Source organism: Pangasianodon hypophthalmus, chromosome 7, assembly GCF_027358585.1.
Source record: "Pangasianodon hypophthalmus isolate fPanHyp1 chromosome 7, fPanHyp1.pri, whole genome shotgun sequence".
NCBI lineage: Eukaryota > Metazoa > Chordata > Actinopteri > Siluriformes > Pangasiidae > Pangasianodon > Pangasianodon hypophthalmus.
In genome coordinates this window covers 8,491,108-8,502,702 of record NC_069716.1, presented here as the reverse complement: position 1 = coordinate 8,502,702, position 11,595 = coordinate 8,491,108, and the positions used below count along the sequence as shown (strand labels likewise).

General features: G+C 37.1%; 1 long non-coding RNA gene across 4 annotated transcripts in view; it reads left to right on the top strand.

Annotated features, from left to right (window-relative positions):
* Positions 1-139: 139 nt before the first annotated feature.
* LOC128318570 (uncharacterized) overlaps positions 140-11,595 on the top strand; it is a 42,203-nt gene continuing 30,747 nt past the window's right edge. For 2 of the 4 annotated variants that reach the window (XR_008301970.1, XR_008301969.1), the window contains exons 1-3: positions 140-982; positions 1,846-2,192; positions 2,412-2,450. This is a non-coding gene — a long non-coding RNA (uncharacterized LOC128318570). Of the gene's footprint in view, positions 983-1,845; positions 2,193-2,411; positions 2,451-9,862; positions 10,736-11,595 lie in introns of those variants that run through there. The other 2 variants (XR_008301968.1, XR_008301967.1) reach the window with 2 other exon arrangements.

The following is an 11,595-nucleotide window of genomic DNA, read 5'->3' as shown; positions in this document are numbered from 1 at the left end:
TAGTCCCTCTTTGCTGTTATAATAAGCTCCACTCTTCTGGGAAGGTTTTCCACTAGATTTTGGGGTGTGGCTGTGGGGATTTGTGCTCATTTAGCCAAAAGAGCATTAGTGAGGTCAGACACTGATGTTGGTCGAGGAGGCCAGTTTCCAGTTTCTCTGTGATATCACAAGCTGTTTATTCAAGAATGGAGTTATAAAGTACGATTTTAAATCTAAGTATTTTAAGTATTAACAGGAACTTGTGTGTCATTCTTTATAAAGAAACAATTGTAATCCCTGACAAATTGCTGTGGTACATGAGGACTGAAACAGAGTGGGACATGCTGTTACTGGAAAATAATCAGCTTCAGGGTGGTAACAGTTACTCCACTTTGCGTCAGGTCGCATCACACCACCCTGTCATTGTACAATTTGTTTTATATTTTACTTATTGTGGAAACCAATCTTATCATAAACACACACCCAAGGTCAGTGTTATATCCCTGACAAACGCACACATTACATGCTGTATAACTGGCCAGTTCACTTTTACATTTCCTGTCTAGTCTTACTGACATACCAACAATATACTCTTATGCACCAAATGTTTTAGTGTTATCTTTATTATATTTTATTTACTTCCTCTCATAGAGCTCCAAGACAGACAGCTCCTTTCTCACTCAGGTGAATGCTTGAAGTGAACAATGCTGGTCATGTGACCAACTACACGTAAAAAATGGTCACATGACCTAAAATTAGCTTTATCTCATCTTATAAATTAATAAATAAATATATAAAACAACTTTAAAGCTTTACAGAATAAAAACAAAGGTTTCAGTCTAAATTGTGCCTAAAATGGATGTATGGAGCCTTTGGTGTGGAAGTGTGAACTTTTGGATGAAGCTTACTTTTGTAATATCGCGCGCGATCACAAGATGGCGCCAAAACGCTGCACTCTGATTAGCCTCAAACACAAATAAACATGCAGTGCTGCGAGATATGGGTAGTATGGTTTTATAAAATATTATATTATACTATAATGTATAATATTATAAAATATATCTGTATATTGTAAAATTTAAAGTAGTGTATTTCCACAGTTTTAGAACGGTTTCACTGTGCATTAGCTTATCAAATTTGACCAATTTTTACTAACTAAAATTTAGCAAAAAAATTCAAATTGAAATTCTTCATTTAAACACTGAAACAAAGAATGATGTAATGTTAGTATTTACCAGTGTAGACACATAACTTAGGAAGTTAAATTAGTTTGCCATAAGGGGGCTAAATTGTTAAAATATTAGCTAGCTAAAGTAATGTAGCGCTACTATTTGGCTAGCAAAATGCTAGCTATATTATGCTAGCTATATTAGCTAATAATTATGTGATAAAACACAGCTAGCTATCTTATTTGCTTATCCTTATTCAATCAGTAAAATGTATACATCTCATAAATGTTTTGCTGGAAGTTAATATTTTTTGTAATGGCTCGAGCTGTGGAGAGCACTTTTATGGTAAACTAATTAAATTAACTAACTAATTAAACTAAATTAAAACATAAAGTAAGGTGATGTGTCTGTATTACTAATATACCAGTGTTATATCACTCTTTGTTTAAATGTTTAAAAGAAGAACATTGAAAAAATTTTTGCTAAATTTAAAAAAAATGTAAATTTGCCACATTTTTGCCACAACTCATAAAATATAGATATCAAGAGTGAGAGAGTGGGAATTCTCAGCCTTACATGCCTCTCGCCTCTCACCCATAACCCCTACCAGTTCCTTTCCTACACTTTGTCAATTAATTAATTTAAAATGACCATTAAAGCAGTATAGGGAACTTATGATTAATTTTTCCAATATCAGCTGCTTCACAGAAGGCCTGTCGCACACCTGGGAAATGTATGATAATGTCTGATTGGACGGGAGGGGTTCCTCAGCTCTCCTCCCTGCATGCACTGCGCCTGAGTTATAGCCACGGAGGCCACCTCACTGTTTGGTGGTGTGTAATTTGAATACAGATTAGTTGGCCCCAGTGTTCCAGTGCTTTGGCATTACCATTACCGGGGACAGTAATTTGACTGATGAACACACAGGTTATCACAAGGTCATCACCTTCACCAATGCAGGAGGGGAAAAGTGCGTGGGCCGACCCTCTTTTGGCGCCACCCGTTAAGCCTTTCGATAGCGTAATTAGTACCTTTAATTAAAGGGTGAGTTAGCTGATTGAATAAATCCGCTCTTAATGAAGCATCTGATTGCCCATGCTCATACCTGTGTAGCACTCGTGCCTTTTAACTTTCCTATTCAGTTTTCTTGCTTTTCCCAGTGTTTATTACAGCATAGGAATGTGATCATATTCTGTAAAATTAATACGAAAAGGTAGCCTGTAATATAAAATAACCCTCTCTTATTCTTCTGTTTCTTCATAGGCTAACATCAGGCGACATCCATGCTGCACTGGTTTGAAGGTGGGTGATAGAAAATCTGTGCAAGGGACACCTACATTTTCAAAAAAAAAAAAAAAAGCCAGTTAATTGTATGTATTTGTTATTCAGCAGCCTTTCATGATCTATACTGATTTCCACTGTGTAGTTAGATGTCACAGTGAGTGTGCATCTCAATTACTTGTCAAGTATTGCGCCATGTGTATCTTCCCTAATCATTTCTTCATTTCATAGCGTTTAACACACCTCTTGACTCAGGTGATCTTTTAATCCCCCTGGGCCATTATGTGTGCTGTGGAGACTCTCTCTCCCTCCCTTTTGATTATTTCATCAAGGGCTTTATCAGTATAAAGGCTAACGTTGTTCTCAGTTTTGTTCATATCCTCTTCTTTAGTTTTGTTACATTTAAATTTAAATTGCAAAAAAATTCAATTCCTTAAATGACAAAATATTATTAAAAAATTTAACCATTACCAATATAAGCATCTAGAATGCGACTTTATCTTTTTGATATCCTTTCTATCCTTCTTACTTGGAGATAACAGCTTGTTATCTACTCCGAAATCCACCTCACATAATTAAACAGAAATGATCAACTGATAGAAATAAAAAAGTGGCCTCCTTGAGAAGTCTGCCCTTCATTGCCACTGAAGCAAGTCATCTCAGCATTTTTTTTTTCTGTGTGTCCAAGCGAGCAAAGCCTCCAAGCCCAAGTGACCTTTTTGCTTCAATTATGTGATTAGAGCTCAAAGTTGGTATGTTCACCCATCTCGCTTTGATCAAGTGCCATTTAGCTTTAAATTGACTAGCAGGTCACATGGTTAAATTGATTACATTTATTCAGTGCATTTCCGTGTTTTTCCATAAATTGACATACTGCTAAACGTAATTGCACCTTAATTTTAATTGTACAATAGAACACGTTTGAATGGGTTTTAAGGTTATTAGGATAAGAAGCAAGTAACGAGATCCATGAAAATGCATGCAGGTAAGTGCTGCAGTTGAAGATGGAAAGACCTTGCTTCTTGAGAGTTATGTCCTGCTTATTGTTCTCAGTAAAATGTACTTGTGATTTATTTAACAGACCTTTCATTGCATTGAAAATCTCATTTCAATCATAAATGGCAGATCATGATTTAAGAATGCATTCTTTAATGGGCTTGCAGTGGTCAAATTTAAACTAACTCAATTAATCAGCACAACACTCAATACACCCTGTCTGAAACTCACTTAAGCAAACAAAGATCTTTTAATATAAATTTTCCACAAGATTTCTTTATTGATTTGGTGCAAAATGATTTGTGCGATACATTCTGTGCAATCAATAAAGGCCAAGTCAATAGTGTATATAAAAAATCATGACTCCATGGATGAAGTGTCAACCAACTTCAGCTTAGCATTGACCCAGAGTGTATACTACATAAGAAAATATAGTCATAAAAATCCATCTGGAAAATAATTTCCTGAATGACCTGTTTGATGGGTCTGGCCAATACAGTGCATTTATTGGTTAACTAATAATGCAGACCTTTTATAACCTTAATGGTCATTATAAAATAAAGCTACAGTGGGAAAAAGCCAAACACGCACCTAGTACTCTGAGGGTTAGAATGCCTTTCTGCCAGACAACAGCCTTCACTTCAAGCAACGGATGTCCTGCTGACGTCTAACACATTTTTAGCATTTTCATTTAGTTGTCTAATTATCAAGCCTTTAACAAATCATACGAGATGTTGAAGGAAGGTGTGTGTCTTGCATTCGGGCTGGCGTTCTGTTTTTGGTTTCGGGACTGTAAAAACTGGAGTACAGTCAACACATTTTTAATATTTTGCTCATATTTTTTCACTTTAGATGACGGTGGCAGGTTTGTCGCATAGGTTTGTACTATATTATACCTTTCCATTAAAAAAAGCAGATTTAGTGGGTACTAAGAAAAAGGAAACGTGCTTCAGTAACTTTTAGTCATAACACGTCAACTTTAGACTAAGGAATAGGAATAAAAGAAATAAAACATATAGTTAGCACCCAGAAGTTTATTATTTTCCTATAGCAGCATGTCCTGAACTCTTTTATTCCGATTATGCCACAGCAATTTACCTTTCCTATTTACTATTACTTTTTTTTTTAAATTAAAGAGCTACTTCTTAACTGTTTGTAGTTACATTTAATGTCATGGAATGTCCACGTACCAGGTTAGTTCCTCTTATTACTTACGTTATAGCAGCTATAAACTGTCATCCCTTCATGACCCTCTCTTTTTTTGCTCGCTTGAAGTTAATAGGGTCCAAAATACAGTTTGTCATGCTAGCAAGAAACTGCAAAGTGCAACGTTTTATGACTCTCTCATGACAGAAAACACACTGAAAGTTACAAAGTGCTGACACCTGAGACTCTTTCCAAAAATGTTAAATAACTGTCTCCTTACAAACAATTTCACCATATCAATGAGTATATGTTTTTCTTTGTTAAGAAACCAAAAGTTACGTTGCTTTTTTAATCTGTTTATTTTTGGCCTTAGATTACATGGCACATCCATGATACAAGCCTCTGTGAAGGAGCTGTTACTGTAGAAACAATTATACTGTATTGTATTGTATTAGAATGAGTGCATTAATGTAATGTTATACTGCCAGAGCTGCTGTTGTAGAAGATTAGTCAACCCATTCTGACCAATCAGAATTGAGAATTTAACAACGTTGTAGTATAGTGGTAAATCTTCACTGGGTTTCTTGCTCCTTTTGAGATTTGAAAAGCATTGACCTTTTATATATTTCTTCGACTTTACTGTTGGCGAGTTTAGCCGAATTGGATGTTGGTGTGTGGTCTGAAGCAAGTGGAAGACCCTTTTGGGGTCTGAGCCTGGCCACTGAGCCAGTTGATCTGTGCCTGCTTGGTTGGCTGTCCTAGGGTAAAGTAATGTCAACGTGAGGAGGATGATAAATTGCGTTTGTTTAAGCCATCATTATATTGTGCTTTTCTTTATAGAGGTCACTATTTAATAACACTTGAAGTTGATTGAAGAACGGGTGTGACCCACCAGGCGTCCCCACTGGTCAGCTGGGGTGACAGGCCATGACTGCAAACATGAAGATATTACAGAGCCAAGACTGCTCCAGGATGTTGTCGTAATCTCACACAATCTGGTGCCTGCTCTAGTGTGTAATGTCCTGCTGAAAACTTTCGCTGAGGGAGGCCTGTGAAAGGGGAACTCGGCCACAGATCTGGGGGCTAGTTGTTTTAAATTACAGCCAACCGGCACACTAAGTGAATAACCTTTTCCCCCTGGCACTTTATAAACTTGTCAGGATTATTTGGTCCTGGCTGAAATGAATGCAACTGTCAGTGCCCAAATATCATTGACACCATAAGCTAAAGTTCCAACTGGTAAAGTACATATTGTATAATTTAAATAATCTAATGTCATAAAAATTGGTTTAGGGATGCTCCGATATTAAAATTCTGGTTCATGAAAGTACTTGACAATTTTTGCCATTAAACTAAAAATTGCATTCTCACTATTTATTCCTTTATATTTAACTCTTGAGTAAGAAAGATATCCTCTTTAAACACAGTTAATAAATACATTATCATGTGGAGCTAAACTTCTTTTAAATATCATGAATCTAAAACTAATATGTTTATTTCAAATAATTATTCACTGATTTTCATATTTTACCAATGTTATTGACTTTTATGTCAAAATATCTCACAGACAATGTCTAAGTATTTTATCTGAAATTCCTGCCCATGTTTCCGGAGTAACATTTTCTACGCTTGCATATCATGTCTGCCGCGTAGCTTCAAGAAAGCAAAATGCGAAAGAAACAACTTAGCAACACCACAGTAACCTACCTACTTCTCACGTGGTACTGCAACAATGCAAACACAAGTTAAAGGGGTAACTGGGGACTAATAGAGGCATCTCCTCAGGAAACGGCTGTCAGTGGCCTGTCACCTGCTCTCGATTCCATCACCATCTAAACCGTGCACCTCTGCTGAGAACATATTCTCCGCCTGAGTGGAGGGTGATGGAGATCTAACCGAGTCATCAACTTCCCTAGAATGATGTGACCTGCAAGATATCCTGTAGTACCTCCACAAAAGGGCCTCACAAAATGGTCATCTGCCAGCAACAAAATAAACAAGGAGATATCAAGCTGTATTAGGAGGGCTATTGCTTTGGTTTTAGTGCAGGAAAGTGATTTCCTTGAGCTGTCAGAAAAAATCAGTGTTAGTCCGTCATGAGAAACTGCAAGCACACCCTTTGTTTATGATGTTTTTTACAGAAAAAATGCTGAAAGATAAGTGGATGCATGACAAATGGGAGATGTCTTCAGTTAGTACTTTCATTTTGTTTGGTCACTTGTACAGTAAGATGGCCTTTGATTTAATTGAGACTGCCAATATTTTACTCGTAGGTCTTACTGTCTACAGTATAAAAAGGAATATTTTATATCATCTGGCAAGCTGGAGTACATATGGTATATCATGGGCAAATAAATAAAGTGTAGATACATAGAACAGTCCACAGCTTAACCTGTAAAAGTTGTATGACAGCACAATCCAGCGTAATAAATAGTTAGCATTTTAAATCATATTAACTCAGTTACAGCTGTATGTTTTACGTTTGCTGGCTTCACATTTATCACCGTGCATCACAAGGCAGTGAAACTATGGCACTTCATTAAACTGCTCCCATAGCAGGGTACTCAATCCCAATACACAAGAGACTGCACGATTTTATCAAAAGCCCTGGAAATTGAAGCCATCACTATAAGATGTCTGGGAATTAAAGCAGTAGAACCAGCCAAAGAGATAGACCTCCTACAACATAGATCTGTTTTTTAAGACATTATGCATTAAAGACATCCTATCTTGAAAGATACTGTTGAGTTTAGAAAAATCTGTTCTGAGAAATGTCTTGCCCCAAAAAGGGTTAGAAGTGGCTTCAGTGTGATAATGTGTGTTCCTGCCCCCACTTTGTCAAATGTTCTTGTGTGTCTAGAGAGCAGACTTGGATCTGTAACGACTGGATCATTTTAGATATATACTGTATATCCTCTATTCAAGCCAGTCATTTTCTTCTTGCAAACTGACTAACTATAGAAGTATGGTGATTCAGGATTTCTTTCTTTCATGAATGGCATGCACAAAAGTCAGATTAGCGCTCTCTTAAATCACAGGAACATATGATGGGACTTCTTGTAACTAACCATTCATCAACCTAGTTAACTGAGTTTGGTTTTGCCTTATCTTTTCAATTTGCAGAGTTTTATTTAAAAAATTACAAGCAGACACAAGTTCCAAACACAATCTAATACTGATATTTAAAGAGCAATGTTCAAAAAACAGATCAGAAGCAAACACAGTACAGGGATTATCCAAAACACAAAAAAGTAAACAAGTTTGACGTCACTGATCTTAGATGGCATGAATGCATAACGGACGTTTTTCACTTTCATATGGGCGGGAGCGGTCAGTCAGTTATGGATCATGCGGGAGAAAGAGAGGCCAAGTCCATTAACATGGGAGCGTACTGGGTGTTGTGCAGTGCAATTTCCATGTTCATTCAGTATTTCTTACTGACCGTTTTATCACGGTCAGGATCACGTTGGTTTAAATGACTAATTTGGGAAATAGAAGTAACTAAGCTTGTTCGGATCGCAAGCTGGGCAAACAAACATCATTTCTAAGGAAGCCGGCAGGATCAGTCAGAATTCCTTCGGCAGGTAGACTGAAAAACAGTCCCACACACTGCTGCTTTTAGCTGGTTATAAGTGCGCTAAATGCAGATGATTCTACATTTACATTTATGGCATTTGGCAGATGCCCTTATCCAGAGCGACTTACATTTATCCCATTAATACAACTGAGCAGTTGAGGGTTAAGGGCCTTGCTCAAGGGCCCAGCGGTGGCAGCTTGGTGGTGCTGGGGATTGAACTGACCTCCCGATCAGTAGTCCAACGTCTTAACCACTGGGCTACCATTGCCCTACTAAGAATCTAATAAGTATTAGTAACAAACCAGTGACTAAGATAACTGTTGGACAGGTGAGGTATCATGTTGCAAGCCTGCTGTAACATAACCTGCCCCTCACTTCCAATGGAAAGCACAGGACCTGATTCCTGCATAGAGGAAGAAACTGGTTAAAGTAGCTGATAAGTGTAAATGATACAAAAAGGATTTGTCTCAGTATCTTAAATGGACCAGTGAGGACTTTTCTGGAAGGTAGTTTCAGTCTGAGATGTCCTATGGACAGATACCATTTGGCCAGGGCAGTTACAAGAGTTTGAGGCTGACATTACTGATAAAAAAAAAAGGGTAATTGTAATATATTGATCTGTCTTTAGGATGGGATAAGAATGGCTTCTGTTAGCCAGTCAGTGTGAATGGTGGTTTTCATACTACTTTTCTAGTAGACTGGTGATACGTTCCTGTTGCTGAGAAAACTAAGGGGTCAAAGGCATTACCACAAGTTAATCTGAGAATTGTAATCAAAGTTCATGGCTGGAATCAAAACACAGGTAGACAACTGAAAGTCAAACGTGGGTGGGTTTGAGAACGTGATTGCACATGGGTCAGGGAACTCATATATCAGTGGGTTATGGAATTTGAATGCTGATGGGTCAGTGAGGCAATTTGGTGTCTTATTGCCAATGTATGCTAGTGGGTCTGTCGGCACCACCATGTCTTTTTCTGAATTGAGTGAAGAGAATGCTTTCCGGCAGAAGGTCTCCTTACCTCTGCCTGGCATCGTATTGGGTTCTTACCTTAATTTTAAACCCAACACTATTGTCCCTAATTTGAAAGCTTACTTTGTCCACCTACTGCACTGGAAACTCAGTCTCTAGCCAGTACAGTGTCACAGAAAGTAGAACAAGATTAATATGGGGTAAACTACACTAAGCTAGACTACACTACTACACTAAGCTTTACAACTCCCTCTGTTGCCCTATTTATATTTGCTTTTTCACAATCTAAATAGTGTGAGGCTTATATAACTCTGACTGCTGGAGTTTAATAATGTATTTATTTATTTATTTATTTATGGAGTATCTATTTTTGAATATTTTTGTGTTCTGTTAACTTGGGACTTTGGAACTGAATTTGTTTCATGTGTTGTGTTGATAGAGCTGGTTTTCTGAGCTACGCTTAAAGAAATTTTTCACAGTTAAACTAAGACAGCATGATATGACAAAGTACTAAATCTTGAAACTTAAAGGTAACAAGTTCTGAATTAAATGTCATTATTACGTGAGACTCACAAAAACAAAGGAATTAATGCTGTTTAAAGGAATTATTGTATTGGGATTGCATTTGTGAGGGTACTTTTTGTGTTTGGGTTGTTGCTGAAATGTATTATTAGTTATTAGTTTTTTAATAATCATTTTACCTTTTAACAGGCTATGATTATAAAGGCAAATATTTATTTTTAGTCTATTCTAGATGTTTTGCTGTTTGACCATCCTGTGCAAGGCAGATGTCAGAAAAATACCAAAAGTATGACCAAAAGTTTGTGGACACCTGAACATCTCCCATGTGTGGACAATTGTATAGAATGTCTTTGTGTGCTGTAGCTTTAATAATTCCCTTCACTGGAACTAAGGGGGCCAAACCTTAGTTCTGGCATGACACTGCCCCTATGCACAAAGCAAGCTCCATGAAGACATGGTTTGCCAAGGTTGGAGTGGAAGAACTTGAGTGGCTCAAGCCTTGACCTCAACCCCACTGAACACCTTTAGGATGACCTGGAACGCCGACTTCATCCCAGGCCTCTTCGTCCAACATCAGTGCCTGTCCTCACTAATGCTCTTGTGGCTGAATTGGCAAATCCCCACAGTCAAGTTCCAAAATCTAGTGGAAAGTGGGAGCTGTTATAGCAGCAAGGGAGGAAGAACTCCATGTTAATGCCCATGGTTTTGGAATGGGCACATATCAATGTCATATAGTGTATTTATGGCCACTTTTGGCCATATAGTGTATTTTCTTTTAATCTTAATGCTACATATCTATTAAAACAGCAAGCAGTACTTCTGGACAATGCACTGTTACAAACCATGTCTTTTATTTACATATTTCAGAACATGTAATATTCATACTAATTTTCTTCTTTATAGAGTGCTAGTTGTTTTACTGACACCAGTATCAAATTATCCCACAAACATCCTCATCCTTCTTGGTATAGAGTGAAGGCTTGAAGTAGCATAGATATACTCTCATATCTTCTGATTTTAAAGGATACCACAAGGTCATGACAAATTAATAAAACAACAAACATGGATGTGCCTTTTATCATCTCTTGTAAAGAGACCCTTTTTCAACACTTCATAGTATGCTGCTTGTATTAACTGAAAAGGTTACAGTGTACTCCATTGATTTAACCACCTGACCTAAGTGAATATACCTATAATCCAGGACATACATGTAAATTGAGATCAAGTGGATGATGCATAAAACCACTATGCAGAAAAAAGCCTGCCTGTAGTCTCTCGCCAGGATATGAGGTCCTCCTTCCGGAACAATGACAAGGAAAATTTTTAGAATGGGAAGTATTATATTCCTCATCTAAATGAAGAATGGCCAGAGATGCATAGGTGGCAGCATCAATTCATGTTTGAAAATACACACCGGAATATTTAGATTTATGGTTCATTATTAATTGCTAGGTTTAACTTATTCATATTTTATGAGGCGGAAAAATAATAACCTAATAAGTTTCATCTGTCTAGGTAAGGTCAGACTGACATGGGACTCTCCGTTTGATATTCAAAATAAAGATGAGCCTTTGTACTGACATCTCTATTGCTTTTATATTTACATATACATGACTAAAATACGTTTATATGTTTAACGTTTATATGTTATATGTGAAAAATGAGGTTTATAGAAATCCACATCTCAATACCCTTCCAAAGATTATTATTAGGGCCTTTTTTCAAATCTTTGCTCATTCATCACTTCAACATCATTTCAGGATTTTCAAATTTTTCATTGGGTTCTGTTCTTACCAGAAAACTCCCTGAACAATAATTTGCCACTTCCATGTTTCACTATGGGTCCAGTGTCCTTGTTTGATATGTGGTCTTATATTGGTATCATAATTCTTTACTTTTAGGTCTGTGATCTAACAGGTGAGATTGTATAAGGTAAAATGTACCTCCATTATGCT